Here is an 18,689-nt window from a genome sequence, read left to right on the forward strand (position 1 = left end):
TGGGTGTTTTTTCTCACATAGAAGTATGTTTCTTCATAGGCTATTCATCTGGATACTGAGTTCTCGTATTTAAAGAATTCAATGCTAAATTGTTTTCTCTTATGTTTGCTGTGGAAGTACCTGGCACACCTGAGGCCAATTGTGCACGTCTTTTAACTACCTGGCAAAATTTAAGACCTGGCAAGATATTAATTTAACATACACTCCAAGTGCAGCCGAACGCGGTAAACCACGTGGGTCAACTGAAACGATGCCCAGGCGCCGAACAAAGACCGGGAAAACCGGGGGTGAGTGGGCGGGACTTGTTCCGGGTGAAATCCTACCGCTAACGATTCCTCTGAACGACGCACTACAGTTTCTGTAAGTGGCCGAACTACTCCGAGATGAGGCACAAAATTGTTTGCACGGCCATTTTCCGCAGTAACTGTTGTACTGGGCATACCAGGACTCCACAGCCAAACTTTCAGACGCCGCACACGCGGCAAAACGACTACTTTAGGCTGTCAAAAATCGATTTTCACACTTACAGATTAGGTCTTAACGTCCTTGTATTCTTCACCTCAGGTAACTGGTCCATCGCACTGCCGTAAAATATTCTTAGTTATGTTGATAATAAAGGCGTGTGAGGGTCTGACAGGAAAATTGCATTCGAAGCTCGAAAGTATTGTTGTTGTTGTTGTGGTCTTCAGTCCTGTGACTGGTTTGATGCAGCTCTCCATGCTACTCTATCCCGTGCAAGGTGCTTCATCTCCCAGTACCTACTGCAACCTACATCCTTCTGAATCTGCATGGTGTATTCATCTCTTGGTCTCTCTCTATGATTTTTACCCTCCACACTGCCCTCCAAAGCTAAATTTGTGATCCCTTGATGCCTCAGAACATGTCCTACCAACCGGTCCCTTCTTCTTGTCAAGTTGTGCCACAAACTCCTCCCCAATTCTATTCAATACCTCCTCATTAGTTATGTGATCTACCCATCTAATCTTCAGCAGTCTTCTGTAGCACCACATTTCAAAAGCTTCTATTCTCTTCTTGTCCAAACTATTTATCGTCCATGTTTCACTTCCATACATGGCTACACTCCATACAAATACCTTCAGAAACGGCTTCCTGACACTTAAATCTATACTCGATGTTAACAAATTTCTCTTTTTCAGAAACGCTTTCCTTGCCATTGCCAGTCTACATTTTATATCCTCTCTACTTCGACCATCATCAGTTATTTTGCTCGCCAAATAGCAAAACCCCTTTACTACTTTAAGTGTCTCATTTCCTAATGTAATTCCCTCAGTATCACCTGACTTAATTCGACTACATTCCATTATCTTCGTTATGCTTTTGTTGATGTTCATCTTATTTCCTCCTTTCAAGACACTGTCCATTCCGTTCAACTGCTCTTCCAAGTCCTTTGCTGACTCTGACAGAATTACAATGTCATCGGCGAACCTTAAAGTTTTTATTTCTTCTCCACGGATTTTAATACCTACTCCGAATTTTTCTTTTGTTTACTTTATTGCTTGCTCAATATACAGATTGAATAACATCGGGGATAGACTACAACCCTGTCTCACTCCCTCCCCAACCACTGCTTCCCTTTCATACCCCTCGACTCTTATAACTGCCATCTGCTTTCTGTACAAATTGCAAATAGCCTTTCGCTCCCTGTATTTTACCCCTGCTACCTTCAGAATTTGAAAGAGAGTATTCCAATCAACATTGTCAAAAGGTTTCTCTAAGTCTACAAATGCTAGAATCGTAGGTTTGCCTTTCCTTAATCTTTCTTCTAAGATAAGTCGTAGGGTCAGTATTGCCTCACGTGTTCCAACATTTCTACGGAATCCAAACTGATCTTCCCCGAGGACGGCTTCTATCAGTTTTTCCATTCGTCTGTAAAGAATTCGCGTTAGTATTTTGCAACTGTGACTTATTAAACTGATAGTTCGAAAGTATTATATCGTGAATTTTTTCATCATCTCGAGCGAAAATCTCAATATTTATCATGGAGGTGGAAGCCACAGGTGTGTTCATTAAATAGACAACGTTACAATTCATTTTTTTTACCCATGTTAATAGTAAATGACGATTTTATAAAAAAATATTTTTCCTTAGACTTTCAAAAAAAGTTCCACTTAGTACCGCTTTCTGTCCTAAATACTTACACTTGTGCATTTGTTGAGTATTAGTATTGTAAATTCTAGGAACTCAAACCATCGCACTGTGACACCACACTCTTTTCTTTACAGGTAGTCGGAGTGGACCAAGTCACTCGGAATTAAATATTAGGAAAATGGATCTAGTTTTAGTGTTAAAAAAGGAGAACTTTTACAAACAATCATAGTCTAAGTGTATAGAACGATTAACGACTCGCATTTTGGATAATTTTAGTGAATATAAACAGTCAAAAGACAGTGTACGTAAAATTAAGTCAATTTTAAAAGTGTTTGTCTCAAAATTGCTACGAAAGCGGAAAAAAGTCCAATTGGAATGTGGAAAGATTTGCCAAATCCAACTCAGAATGGTTAAAAAACGACTTGGTCTTGCCAGCTCTAAGGACTACAACCACAAACGAAGATTTACACATGAAAAAACCCAGAGGAAGACCTCCAAAATCTTTTGAAGAGAGCTCTCAAGGATCAAAACGAAGAATAGTGCAACCAATTATTGCTGAGTCAGCCCCAAAGCTTTTGTGTACTGCTGCTCAAAGCAGCCTTAATAAGAGTGGAAAAAGAAGAACTGCTCAAGTAGTAAACTCAGCCCTAACCACAAGCCCTCGCAGATACAAACGCATGAAACACATTCACGAAAAGCCATCATATTCGGTTATGAAGCCTTACTCACCCGAAGAAGCCTTAGCACTCATTATTGACTCGGGAAAAGAAGATTATATTCATTGCCAAAAATGGGCGAAATATCGAGGCAAAAAGGAGACAAAGAAATCAGTAAAACTACATTACGAAGGAATTGAGGAACAAGTATCAAGTTTGCAGCCTACTGAGGTGACCCTTGGGGATAATTCTTACACATTTAAGCATCGTGCTGTATGTACAATGATGGACGGAAAAACATGTAATGTGCTGACAGACACTTCGTCAACACAAGCGCGTAATGTGTGCAAGGCAACACCCAAAGAACTCAACAACTTTGACTTACTTTTGTAAAAACAATATTCTACGACTAGTTCATTTAAGTTTGGGATATCTGTTTTACACTCATACCTTAGATGTTACGAGTACTTGTTACATATATCATATAAATTGGAACTGAAGCAGTGGCAAGCAAGAGGTAAAGAAGCCAAAGAAAATATAAAAAGAAGAAAAGAAGAAATAACCACTAAATTCTATCGTGAAATGGGATTAGTAATAGACCAGCCCATGCAAGGAGGAGGTAACTCCAATGGCGGGAATACTGCAAGAAATTTTTTAGCAGAGCCCACGAAATCTGCGACTATAACAGGTCTAGAGCCCGAAATTATACAAAGATTTGCAAACATTCTAAGCGTTTTGTATTGCAGATTTAATGTTAATTACAGTAATTTTAAAAATTATTGCCTCGAAACAGCAAAAATCTGTTTAGAAACGTACAAGTGGTACAAAATGAGTGCATCTGTGCACAAGCTGCTAATACATGGTGCAGACATCATACAGGAACTACCTTTGCCTGGGGGGCCTTTTTCAGAAGATGTCTTGGAATCTAGTCAGAAAGAATATAAAGGTTTAACACTTTTCCATGCGAGGGAAACTTCAAGAATACATACCAATACGGATATTGTCCACTGGGCGCTGATAGCTTCAGATCCTATCATTGCGTCCGAGAGGATGAGGCACATTAAAAACAGAAAACCCTTTCCTAAGGAGGTAATGTTAATGTTAGAAGAACCTGTTGTGAAAATGCTTGAAGATGATGGTGACGAAGAAACAATGGATGATGATGATGACGACGACGACGATGACGGAACAATGGATGATTATGATGAGAGATACTAACTGTCTTACTGTCTGTAAAATATACTAATTTGATTTTAATTCTATTTTTTCATTTTTAGCTACCTATAAATCACCTTTTAGGTTGGTAGGTACTTTCAGAATCTTGTCAAATCTGAATACATATCAACCATAAGGTCAGAAGCCTTTCTAAGTATAAATCCACATATTATTAACATATTTGAATTTTGGCCGCCTAAAGTGGTCATTTTGCCGTGTGTGCGCCGTTCAAGGATATCTTCAGAGTTCTTTGATATAAGGGGCCTACAGTCTGCGATGGCTCGGTGCAGACTAATAATGTAATTATGATTTATTCGGTTGGTTACCGTTATCGCTCTTGTTTCTGTGAAATCCTTCAAAACTGTGAAAAAACCTGTAATATGCAGTTGTCAAAACGTAGAACACGTAACATATAGGAATGCAACGACCCTCAGACGAAACACGTTTACTTACACAACTGGTATAGGTGAAGAGTACAGATGTCTTTGCACGGTAGTAGACCAAGGACAGTAAAGGTTATGTTGCGTTTCTTGAAGAGTGGTAGAGTCGTAAAAATTCTGCATACATGTCCTCTCTCCCGTCAGTTCAGATATGTTATAGATACACTTGCTTACATTGAATGCAAAGATAAAAGATTAAATGGTTTCTACAAAAATATGTATTTCTTTTTGCGAATAATACGAGCGGGCTACACCAGAATACGAACATAATTCATTTTTATATTAATTTCTGATAGTTATATGTCTATATAAAAGGATAAACTAGATTTTTTGTAATCTTTATATATACAAGAAATTAATATAAAAATGGAACTGTATCATATTCTAGTGCAGACCATTCATATTTTTTTAAAAAATAAAACGTGACCATATTTACGTACATAACCATCTAATCATTTATAAAATGTTTTTATTCCAGTCTCTGATCACAATATCAATTCTTTAGACGATGACCGGTTTCAGTCCGTAATGACCATCCTTGTCCTAAAGTGATAAGGCCATAATGGCATCGTCAAAACATGTAAATATAATCAGCACAACATCGTCACATGGATCTAAAATAAGGTGTAGAATAGGCCACATCGCCCACATAGTGATTTTTGCAACTGGCTACTCAATCACTATGTGGACGATGTGGCCTATTCTACACCTTATTTTAGATCCATGTGACGATGTTGTGCTGATTATATTTATATGTTTTGACGATGCCATTATGGCCTTATCACTTTAGGACAAATGGTTCAAATGGCTCTGAGTACTATGCGACTTAACTTCTGAGGTCATCAGTCGCCTAGAACTTAGAACTACTTAAACCTAACTAACCTAAGGACATCACACACACCCATGCCCGAGGCAGGATTCGAACCTGCGACCGTAGCGGTCGCTCGGCTCCAGACTGAAGCGCCTAGAACCGCTCGGCCACTCCGGCCGGCACTTTAGGACATGGCGTAAAAAAGATCTGAGGATTGTCATTACGGACTGAAACCGGTCATCGTCTAAAGAATTTATATTGTGACCAGAGACTGGAATAAAAAAACATTTGACAGTATTGGATCACTGTTTGTGTACGCGATTATGTCGCAGTTGGTGAAACTAATCATTTATCGTTGTATCCAACGTAATCAAGCATATCTCCTTGAAGAGACGCTGTAGACATAATGCACAGTGGAGAGGACATACAAAAGGCAGTAGTATGCAGACTTTTTATGACTCTTCCGCCTTTCAAAAGACGCAATATTACCTTCACTGTCCTTGGTCTATTGCTGTGAAAAGATATCTGTTTTCACAAACAGAAGCTGTGTAAATAAATTATTCTCCACCTGAAAATAATGGTGTGAACTACCGAAACGCGTAGTGGCAAAATAAACAAGTGACTGCTACAGAAAACTGTTTCATTTTTATCAACAGTCGCAGTCCTGGTAGTGCCGTCCTTTATGGACGAAATATTCAAGTACGCTTTCAACACAGTGTGTTCAGTCTGGTCTGTCAGTTCACAGTACAACACGTAACAAACGCAGAACTGTTCAGTTACATATACTGTTCGAAATATCGATCACCACCATCACGACAGAGTATTCAGCGACGCACGGTCGACTTTCTTACACGCTGAAGAATTCCAGGAGTTTGGTGTGACCTACTAAGATACTTCCGCAGCTGTGATAAGGCTAGCGCGCATGACTGTGCGAAAATCGAGCTTAGTGTCGTAAATTAGGCTCTTCATACACCCTCAGGAGAAGTAATGACCGGAGTGACCGATGGAACAGCACCACAAGGACCAATCCATTGTCATCTAAACTATGCTTCACTGTAGTGTCCAACGTCGAGCGGAGTGTGCCGGCGCTACATCGTGTTGAAACCACACAAGCTGACAAATTCTCAGAGCCACATCTTCTAGGCACTGTGGGAGCCAAACGCGTGTTGACACGATCGACACACCAGTGAGTGTGTTTTTGTCATCCATACATGGCTGTTCCTACTGCTGAACAGTTCCTCTCTTATAGATTGTATCTGATTGTGGTAACCATGACATTATGTTACTAAATTACAATTCTATGGTATAAATGGAATAGCTTATGAGTGGCCTAAGTCATACCTACAGAAATTGAAGCAAAAAGTTTCCTTATATGGGTCAAGTGATTTAAATAAGTTTGCCACTTCATCTAACTGGGGTGAAATTGCATTAGGTGTTCCACAGGGTTCAATCATGGGTCCCCTTCTGTTTTTGATATATGCGAACGACATCCCTTCCTATCTGAAACAGGAAGCTGAACTGACACTGTTTGCTGATGATACAAGCATAATTATTAATCCAGTAAAAGAAACTCCAATTGAAAATGATGCAAATAAGGTCTTTGGAAAAGTCATTAATTGGTTTTCTGCAAATGGGCTTGCTCTAAACTTTTTTTAAAAAAAAAAACCAGTACATCCAATTTTCTGCTGCAAAAAGTACAGTTCTTTCAATAAATATAACATATCAACAGAAGTTAGTAGACAGGGTAGAGCATACTAAGGTTTTGGGTGTACATGTAGATGAGAATCTTAATTGGAAAATTCATATTTTGGATCTTCTAAATCGGCTACGTTCAGCAACTTTTGCAATCAGAATAATTGCCAATTCTGAGGATGTAGAAATGAGTAAGCTAACATTCCTTGCATACTTTCACTCTCTGATGTCATACGGAATAATACTTCGTGGTAACTCAACATTTAGACAAAAAGTATTCACTGCTCAAAAAAAAGTGGTTAGAATAATGTGTGGGGTTAACAGTTGCACATCTTGTAGGCATCTTTTCAAAAGATTGGGAATTCTTACAACAGCCTCACAGTACATTTACTCACTACTGAAATTTGTTCTCAACAACACGGACCAGTTTAAAAACAACAGTGACATTCATGATTATAATACCAGAAAAAAGGAAGACTTACACTATCCTTTACTCAATCTATCTTTGGCATAGAAAGGAGTAAAACATGCTGCTATAAAAATTTTCGACAAATTACCAAATGAAATAAGGTGTCTGACAGACAGCAGTAATAGATTCAAAAATAAATTGAAATCATATCTCCTTGACAACTCCTTCTATACCTTAGATGAATTCTTGAATAGGAATAAATAAATCTATAAATGTGGTATATGCATTCTATGCCATTTAAGGGAATGGGGTAAATAATAGGAATATTAATCTTTAAGTCTATATATTAAAAACTCTTGTTTCATATGTGCATTTCTTGTGCACTTGACACGTTCCACGTCATAACGGCTACCGTACCGTGCGATTGATCAATGGAACACGCAGCCAACGAACTAACTAACTAACTGTGAACGTGGCCTCGACCGCAGACAACATCAAAACTGGAAAACTGAGGTTTTCTGTACATTACTGTAGGAACCAATTTGCAGCAGCCACTCGAATGTTAAGTCCGCTGTTAGCGATGATTGCACCTTTTGTGGATGGTATGGGTGCAACTGTTGTTCATGTAACAATCTCAGAACAGTTTAACGGCTTGTGTTCAGAGCTCGAGCAATACGGCAACTACTAGCGGCAGGAATGTCACCAATAGCGCGTAACACGTTGTCTTCAGTACGGGGTATTGTAGCATACCCCACACAGCCAGTATCTTCTTCTCTGACAGGGAAGGACCCAGTTTCCCTTAGGTGCCAATGTACAGATGCAAAAGTACTGCGATGCGGTCGCTGTTCCGCTCTCCCATCGCACTCAGCGAACCCTAACACGAGGAGCATATGGAGCAAGTCTCTCTCTGTAGATCTGTCCATAATACTGCTGCGTATCACTGTTAACGCACAATTAACACTGCCGGAAAACACAACTCTAGACAGAACTGAACAGTACCGAATGCACACTTGAGGACAACGGGGTAAGGAGCAATAGCAGGTACCTTGAGCACTATTTTCATTGCAATACAGGTGAAAAAACTATTTGGGGCAAGAAAACAACGGATCGCAATAAATCTGTAACCAGCCGCCAGAGACCATGGGACTCTTAATAGCAAAACACTCAGACGTTTGTCGGTGAAGTTTTGGTTCACCATGTATACCAACAATTATTTTCTTTATATCCGTTTAGAACAGGGCTTAACAACTGGCCGGTTTTGAGCGCGAGTACTCGCGTCTGCTCAGGCATGTGCTCGCGAGCAGGTGCAAGGTCGCGGAGTAGGGAGAGGGGAGAGAGGGGAGGGAGGGGAAATGCGCGCGCACGTTTGAATAGGGCCGCTGCGTGCCTATTGAATTCGCGCCGACTGTGTAACGTTTAAAGTACTACGATCAGCTCTTAACAGTCACTTCGCTAGTTAAGAATCATGTGATGTCGCCGTTGTGTAACCCCAACCATGCTTTCGCAGTTCAACCCCCATTGGGATGAATTGTATCTGTTTACAGAAAAAGATGGTGTTGCAAAATGTTTAGTATGTCACAAAACGCTGAATTCTTTTACGAAATTTAATTTGCAGCGACATTATATGTCGTACCACGCGGAAGACTACGGACGTGGAAAATGTGATTGACCAGATCGTGCACAGGAAGTTATTAAATTTAAAAATGGTTCAAATGGCTCTGAGCACTATGGGACTTAACAGCTATGGTCATCAGTCCCCTAGAACTTAGAACTCCTTAAACCTAACTAACCTAAGGACATCAAACCACACCCAGCCATCACGAGGCAGAGAAAATCCCTGACCCCGCTGGGAATCGAACCCGGGAACCCTGGCGTGGGAAGCGAGAACGCTACCGCACGACCACGAGATGCGGGAGTTATTAAATTTAAAAGGAAGCTATCTGAAGAAGATCTGGACGACGAAGAAAAATCAACTGAGGCAGCTCTCAGAGTGGGTTACAAAATTGCTTTGCTTTTAGCAAAATCCCTGCACCCCTTAACTGATGGCTATTTAATAAAAGAATGTTTGGTAGTTGCAGCGGAACATTTGTGTCCATCTCAAGTTGAACAGTATCGGATTGTGCCATTATATAACATGACCATTATGCGTCGCATACAGGACATGGCAGACGACGTCCAGAGCCAGCTTGTAAATATCTGTAAAGATTTTATGGCGTATTCTCTAGCTCTGGACGAAAGTGTTGATATCACTGGAACAGCGCAGCTTGCCTTATTTATTAGAGGTGTCAATAGAGATCTTCAGGTGAGGGAGGAGCTCCTCGATGTAGTAGCCATCAAGAACACTACAACCGGAGGTGTTATTTTAAGTAGTGTTGAAGAAAGTGTTGAAAATATAGGATTGTCGTGGAATTCTTTAGTTTCAGTGTCTAGAGATGGTAGAGGCATACACTAAGCTAATAAAATTATGTGGCACATGTACATTCTCCTCTATTTGTTTCATTTGTCGCAGTAATAATTGGTGAGTGATATCTCTGCAGGTGGTCGCGGATTTACATTGACTGGCGGCAGCTGTTGTGTGCCCCACGTGACTCTCCCCACTCTCCGCTCTGGTCCGGTAGTGGGGGGTAGCGTGCTCGCGCTGCTCCGTGCTCGCACCTTGCTGCTCACAGCTTGCTCCGCGAGCACGTATGTTGTGAAGCCCTGGTTTAGAATGAAGATCTGCAACTGTGATTTAAATTGGCCGTTTATGTGGGTATAATATGCAACCAGACGCTTTTGTAATTTCGTACGATTTATTGTACCAGCAACCAGTTTTTAAGTCATTGCAGCCTCATCATCAGATGGAGGGAGGTGTTTCAAGAACATCGTACTCTGTACCATTTGTCGTTAGACGCTAGGATATGGTAACTGCACTGCCTTGTGTTATCCATGACAAATTCATTCTGACAATGCACATTTTCCCAGCACACACACACACACACACACACACACACACACACACACACGCGCACACACGCACACACTGTGTTTAGGTACACGTATTTTCACAGTCACTGTCATTTGCGCTACTTAAGAAATCAATAGGTTTTTGTTTCCAAAAACTTCGTAATAATTTCTGGCCATAAATGATGTATTCGAAAATACAAAGCAAAATAAATACATTTGACCTAAATACATATCACTACTTTTGTTATACAAGTAACGATACGAGTAGTGCAATGAATAATTTTCAGTGACATTTTGACATGTTTTTAATACTAATGAAGTCAATTGCCTAATGAATCTAATTAAATATAATATGAAACTGTAGTTCGTAATATAAACACATTAGAAACTGCAGAAACCCCTTAATGAACACAAGAAAGAAAGGTGATTCGTGATTGGATAGTTTTATTACATAAACATTCTATGGGGTAGCCGGCCGAAGTGGCCGTGCGGTTAAAGGCGCTGCAGTCTGGAACCGCAAAACCGCTACGGTCGCAGGTTCGAATCCTGCCTCGGGCATGGATGTTTGTGATGTCCTTAGGTTAGTTAGGTTTAACTAGTTCTAAGTTCTAGGGGACTAATGACCTCAGCAGTTGAGTCCCATAGTGCTCAGAGCCATTTGAACCATTTTTTTCTATGGGGTAGTGCGCACTATTTTGCAGATTCTTTTTACGACAGCCATAGAACACGCATTTGTAGTCTGTGTGTGCGTGTGTGTGTGTGTGTGTGTGTGTGATTGCTCTTAGATTTTCAGATCTGTATCCAAAGACACCATTCGGAATGAGTCTTCCGTTTTGTACAAGAGTTCCTAGCATTAATTGGCCATTCATTGCGATGTAACATGTCTACAGTGTAATTAAAATATGCTTGAACAGAGTTATTAGTGGATCGCCATAAAATCCTCTTGTAAATATATGATCAAACGTACTTCTGTTTTTCAGCATGTAGTTTGAAAATCATATTATCTGTAGTCTTTCACTCCCGTTACAGGTCTATGAACAATTGGGATTTACGAGTATTACATTTCTGTCACATGTAACGCCGGTACACCGTACAATGTGGAAACGTGAGGGAGAATCAGTTCAGTAAACTACACATCCGCCCGATTTCAGTCCTGTGGATTAATACGCTTGGAACATCTGAGACAATTTATGCAGTGGAAATGCTGCATGGAGAAATACTTCACCGACACGTCTTGAAAACTTACGAAAACTTTCGATAGCGTTTGAACGTGTTTGAAAGATCGTGAAAGCGAATGAGATAGTGCGACCTTGGGCTTACAGAACAGGATAAAGATGAACTGTTGGGTCACGACATTGTGAACAATTACAGTCAGCTAAAACTTTTATTGGTAAACAGCTTATGTGATATTTTATAATTCTGTTTCAATAATAATTCAATAATGGGTCTTTTCTTGTCACATTTTTTGTGTGTTTTGGCTTGAGGAACCCGTGATCTAAACTTTCCCAATGATTTCTGCTACATTCTGGGAAAATTAAATAAATATGTGTGGTTTTGGTATTTTTCTGACAATCTAGCACAACGGTTAAATCCCAAGGATGCATCGATATTTCGTCTTAAAACCTACGAGCAACCAACATTTATGTCGATAACGATCGTTTTTTGCGTTTTAGTATTCGTTTTACGGTTTGAGTCGGCAACGTTGAAAAATCGCACTTCCTGTTAGTGTTAGTATTATGCATTAAACATTTCGAGGTGTGTGTTCAGGATGTTATGTCAAGTGAATCGTAGAATCTACCTTTTTCGGTTGCCTCTCGACGTAATTGTAATGTTTTGTTGTTGATTATCGACATAGCTACAAACCATTACTTTCTTTGAGAGAGAATTGATGAAGTAGCCAGTTTTGAGGTTTACTTGTGGTAAAGACTGTGACTGATTATTGATCCTCGTAATACCTATTTTTACACTTTATTCAAACCGTAATTAACAACCGATTGTTGAATTTGTTGTGTTTTATCTACGCATTAATATTTTAGGACTTATGTACAATGTGGTGCTGTAATTTATACAAGCCCTTAGATTTGAATATGAAGACTGACAAAATACTTTGAGTTTGATGCTACGTATCAGTGGTGGTCTCTAACCCTGCCTAAGCGAGGCGAAAATTTATAAAACTGATTCTAAGAGATCCGCTTTGTTTAGAGACTAATAGTTGACATTACTGATGAAATTTTTTTTCTGTATCTTGGCTATCTAATTTATAGCTGTTAAGTTCTTTTTATTTCATTAACTAATAAACGTTTACTTTTAAGAGTTGAAACTAACGCCATGCGTAACTTAACCGAAATCTGTTGAGGAAACTTCAGTTCACTACTACATAAGCTCCCCAGTGATCGGAGGGAACTTGAACCAACTAACAAACAACTGGGATTATTACACCTTTACTTAATGGTGGTCGTAACAGCTCAGCTTGTGAAACACTACCATATGCCTTATCTGAAAATCGCCTTCACGAAATAAATAAATAGAACATCTAGTTTGGAATCCCACTCGTGACGGAAATACACTCCTGGAAATTGAAATAAGAACACCGTGAATTCATTGTCCCAGGAAGGGGAAACTTTATTGACACATTCCTGGGGTCAGATACATCACATGATCACACTGACAGAACCACAGGCACATAGACACAGGCAACAGAGCATGCACAATGTCGACACTAGTACAGTGTATATCCACCTTTCGCAGCAATGCAGGCTGCTATTCTCCCATGGAGACGATCGTAGAGATTCTGGATGTAGTCCTGTGGAACGGCTTGCCATGCCATTTCCACCTGGCGCCTCAGTTGGACCAACGTTCGTGCTGGACGTGCAGACCGCGTGAGACGACGCTTCATCCAGTCCCAAACATGCTCAATGGGGGACAGATCCGGAGATCTTGCTGGCCAGGGTAGTTGACTTACACGTTCTAGAGCACGTTGGGTGGCACGGGATACATGCGGACGTGCATTGTCCTGTTGGAACAGCAAGTTCCCTTGCCGGTCTAGGAATGGTAGAACGATGGGTTCGATGACGGTTTGGATGTACCGTGCACTATTCAGTGTCCCCTCGACGATCACCAGTGGTGTACGGCCAGTGTAGGAGATCGCTCCCCACGCCATGATGCCGGGTGTTGGCCCTGTGTGCCTCGGTCGTATGCAGTCCTGATTGTGGCGCTCACCTGCACGGCGCCAAACACGCATACGACCATCATTGGCACCGAGGCAGAAGCGACTCTCATCGCTGAAGACGACACGTCTCCATTCGTCCCTCCATTCACGCCTGTCGCGACACCACTGGAGGCGGGCTGCACGATGTTGGGGCGTGAGCGGAAGACGGCCTAACGGTGTGCGGGACCGTAGCCCAGCTTCATGGAGACGGTTGCGAATGGTCCTCGCCGATACCCCAGGAGCAACAGTGTCCCTAATTTGCTGGGAAGTGGCGGTGCGGTCCCCTACGGCACTGCGTAGGATCCTACGGTCTTGGCGTGCATCCGTGCGCCGCTGCGGTCCGGTCCCAGGTCGACGGGCACGTGCACCTTCCGCCGACCACTGGCGACAACATCGATGTACTGTGGAGACCTCACGCCCTACGTGTTGAGCAATTCGGCGGTACGTCCACCCGGCCTCCCGCATGCCCACTATACGCGCTCGCTCAAAGTCCGTCAACTGCACATACGGTTCACGTCCACGCTGTCGCGGCATGCTACCAGTGTTAAAGACTGCGATGGAGCTCCGTATGCCACGGCAATCTGGCTGACACTGACGGCGGCGGTGCACAAATGCTGCGCAGCTAGCGCCATTCGACGGCCAACACCGCGGTTCCTGGTGTGTCCGCTGTGCCGTGCGTGTGATCATTGCTTGTACAGCCCTCTCGCAGTGTCCGGAGCAAGTATGGTGGGTCTGACACACCGGTGTCAATGTGTTCTTTTTTCCATTTCCAGGAGTGTATGTTAAGGTTAATGGTAACAAATATAACTAACCACTTTGAGGATATGCGCATCGAAGATGATATCAGTGACCATGAGGCAATTGTAGTAACAATGGTTACCAAATTACAAAGAGCTACTAAAACAAGTAGAAAGATATATACGTTTCGCGAATTAGAGATGAAACGAGCAGAAGTGACATACCTCAGTGAGGAACTTGAAACTTTTAGCTCGGGACGGGAGCATGTAGAGGATCTATGGCTCAAGTTTAAAGGGCTAGTTGACAATGTAGAAGATATTTCTGTACCCAGCAGAACAGTTCGTGATTGTAGGGACCGTCCGTCATATACAGTCATAGTAAAAAGTGCCTAAAGAAACAGAGACTACGGCATAATATGTGTGGCAGAGGTATCCAGACAGAGTTATGTTGAATGAAACGCGTTTGGCTATCAAGAGAGCAACTCGTGAAGCTTTCAGTGTCTACATTACCCAAATAATGTCGAAAGATCATTCACAAAACCAAAGAAATTCTGGTCGTATGTACGGGTGGTCGCATCCCGTGCGTGAGACAGGAACTGAAATTTAGAATAGCAAAGCATAAATAGTTAACTCTATTTTCAAATGTTCACAAAGGAAAACCAAGAAGTATTGTCCCAGTATAAAACTCGTACCACTGAAAAGATGAGTGCAATAGATGTTAGTGTCAGTGGTCTTGAGAAACACATGAAATCGTTGGACTCGAAAAAAAGCTCCAGGACCGGACAGAATCCATATCAGATTCCACACTGAATTTGCGGCTGAGTTAGTTCCTCTTTTAGCTACAATCTACCATAGATCCCTCGATCAGAAACAGTGCCCATACTTGGAAGAAATACCATGTCATACCTGTCTACAAGAAGGGAAGCAGAAGATATCCAGAAAAAAAGTACCGTCCAACATTCTAAACATTCATTTGTTGTAGTGTCTTAGAACACATCGTAAACGTAATGAAATATCTAGAACAGAATGGCCTCCTCCATGCCAAGGAGTTTGGATTACGAAAACACGGATCATGTAAAACCCGACTCGCGCTTTTTTCACATGGTATTCGGAAAGATATGGATGAAGACAATGAGGTCGATGCAATGTTTCTCGATTTCCGAACATCTGACTCGGTACCACGTCTAAGCTTATTTTCAAAAGTATACGACAAGATTGAGGATTTCTGGTTAGGGAGAATGCAGCAAATTTCTTTGGATGGAAAGCCATCGGCAGATACGAAATTAACTTCGGGAATGTTCCAAGGAAGTGTTTTGGGATTCTTGCTGTTCAAGCTGTATATTAATGACCTTGCAGACAACTTAAAAGCAACCTCAGAATTTTCAGCGTCGGTGAGGTTATCTATAATGAAGTACTGTCTGAGAGAAACTGTGCAAATTTTCAGTTAGTCCTTAATAACATTTCAAAATGGCGCAAAGATACTCAGCTTGCTTTAAATGATGAGAAATGCAGAACTGTGCACTTCAATAAACTGAAAACCATAGTATCTTCTGACTGTAATACCAATGAGTCACAGTTGGGATCGGTCAACTCATACAGATAACTATGTTTATCAATTTGTAGGTATATAAAATGAGACGATCGCATAGTCGTAGGTAACACACGTGGCAAACTGATGAATTCCGAATAATCGTTGGTAAAACGGGACAGTCATCCCCAAAAACATCAAAGGACTTTCCAGACACGAATCTGAGGTTTTAGGTCTCCTCAGATCATTACATCTGCCATTGATTACATCAGTAATGTCAGACACTTTACATAAGCTCCTGTATCTAGTTGTATATCAGGAGGGACTTCAGTTATTTTTTTTCGGGCACTGAAATTAGCGAATGTTTTGTCTCAAGATCTCTCCGAAACATTCTTACTGTGTTATGAGAGTTAAATCACACTTAACGCGAATACCAGAAATAGATTTTTCACTTCTTTTGAATGTAGTTTCAGCGTTTGTAATGCTAGATAACTATTCTAATAGAATCAACGCATTCGAGAAGACGACGGTTCAGATCTCAGTGCGGCCATCCAGATTTGGGTTTTTTCGCTAAGTCGCTCAAGGAAAATGTTCGGATGGTTCATTTGCAAAGGGTACGGCCGATTTCCTTTCGTATCCTTCCGTAAAAAGAGCTTGTGCTCCGTCTCTAATGACCTAATTGTCGACGGGGCGTTCAACTCTGAGCCACCTTTCTATCCAATGAAATATATATCTAACAGTCACCATTGGTCGTGAAGTTGAGGGAAAGATATTCATTTTTCCAGCAGAAACTGTTTGACTGGATTCATTAACTGGAAAAATCTGTCTAGAACATTACCTACTGGCAGCTGTCTCACTAAGCAACAGAAGCATCCATCAGGAAACTCTTCTTCGCAGATTTAATCTATAAAGGTTTTGTAGTGTCATGTTTCGGCATTTGACCAACTGTACTTGACAGTTTTTGGAACTACGTGCATTATGCCAAGGTACTGAAATTATCTGCTGTGTATAGAGTATAAAGGGGACTAGAAGGTTGCTAACGCACAGCACTGAAAAGTCCACACGAGGCGCACTCCATCGACGCAAGAGCGTCTTAGTGGTTACCCACGCCATACTGCGTAAGGAGCCAACTCAGATTCGACATATAAATAAAGTGGATATGTAAATAATTATGCTTCACAAGGACATTGAATTCAACAGAAAGTTGTGGTCAGTTGTGACATCTGCATAATTCATTTTAATGTATATGTTAAACTTGTCTTTCTGTAAATGATGGTGGCTGTATGGATGATGTAGCCTAAAGCCAATAAATAATGTATGTATACAGGGCGGTCAGAAACAGTCTCGCAAAGCTTGTAAGGGTGTTGGAGGATTGGTTGTGCTGAGAAATATCGTTGAGAATAAAATCGATATCTTGCGCGGTTTCCGAGATAATTAGCATTAAATTTAGACAAGCTTCACCTGATACAGGTAATGTTAGTTGTTGTCATAGCGTAGATGATAGCGCACGAGTCTGCTCAGCGTTTGGCAGGGTTCGATCCTTTGTACCGACTCACGTCCAGTTTTGCATCGCTCTATTGTCCAGTTTTAGAAAACCAAACGAAGAAAACGTTTGCCAACACCGTCTCCGGCGGGCCGCTTGAAATTCACACACAATGGCCTGATTCGCTAATTTCAGTGCTAAGTAACTCGGAAACGGCACAAAGTATATATTTTTTCCTTAAAAATTATATCTCAGCACAACCTGTCCTGCATCACCCTTACAGTATTCTCAGACTGTTTCTGACAACACTGTATAGATAATTAAACGTAGGCCGGCCGGAGTGGCCGAACGGTTCTGGGCGCTACAGTCTGACACCGCGCGAATGCTACGGTCGCAGGTTCGAACCCTGCCTCCGGCATGGATGTGTGTGATGTCCTTAGGTTAGTTAGGTTTAAGCAATTCCAAGTTCTAGGGGACTGATGACCACAGCAGTTAAGTCCCATAGTGCTCAGAGCCATTTGAACCTGTAAGTAGACTGTTTAGGTTTTTTTTATTGGTAACGCCACCTCTGTATGAAAATCACTGGCTGTGCTGTGTGCAGTCTGTGGCTGCTTTGCATTGTTGTAATACTCGCCATTGTAGTGTTAGGCAGCTGGCTGTGAACAGCGCGTAGCGTTGCGCAGTTGGAGGTGAGCCGCCAGCAGTGGTGGATGTGGGGAGAGAGATGGCGGAGTATTGAAATTTGTCTTGAACTGCTATATATATATATATATATATATATATATATATATATATATATATATATATGATGATATCAAGGTAAATACATTGTTTGTTCTCTATTAATATCTTTCATTTGCTAACTATCCCTATCAGTAGTTAATGCCTTCCATAGTTTGAATCTTTTATTTAGCTGGCAGTAGTGGCGCTTGCTGTATTGCAGTAGTGGGAGTAACCAAGATTTTTGTGAGGTAAGTGATTTGTGAAAAGTACAGGTTAATGTTAGTCAGGGCCGTTCTCTTGTAGAGATTATTGAAAGTCAGACTGCGTTGCGCTAAAAATGTTGTGCGTCAGTTTAAGCACAGTCGTGTATAAATGTTCCAAAGGGGACGTTTCAAACCAATTAAACATAACTAAAGCGTTCATCATCGGATGGATCGTACACTATATATATTCATCTTTCTATCGTCTCCAAAAAGCACCAAATTCGAGCTCTGTGAATGTTAAAAACGAAAGTAAGAATAACGTAAATAGAGCCGGACACACTAATAATTGTAGCGACGTTGGTACGCAAGGAACCCGTCATACTACCTACTGATTTTTTTTTTTTTTTGGCAGCATTGCCTGCTTCAGAGCAAAGCCAATGAAACATCAGTTCCGTCACCAATGATACGCAAGTGGACACACATTAAGTCCTCCACCGTTAGGCTACATGTTAAACGTCACTTACTGTGT

The sequence above is a fragment of the Schistocerca nitens genome, chromosome 2 (assembly GCF_023898315.1).
Source record: "Schistocerca nitens isolate TAMUIC-IGC-003100 chromosome 2, iqSchNite1.1, whole genome shotgun sequence".
NCBI lineage: Eukaryota > Metazoa > Arthropoda > Insecta > Orthoptera > Acrididae > Schistocerca > Schistocerca nitens.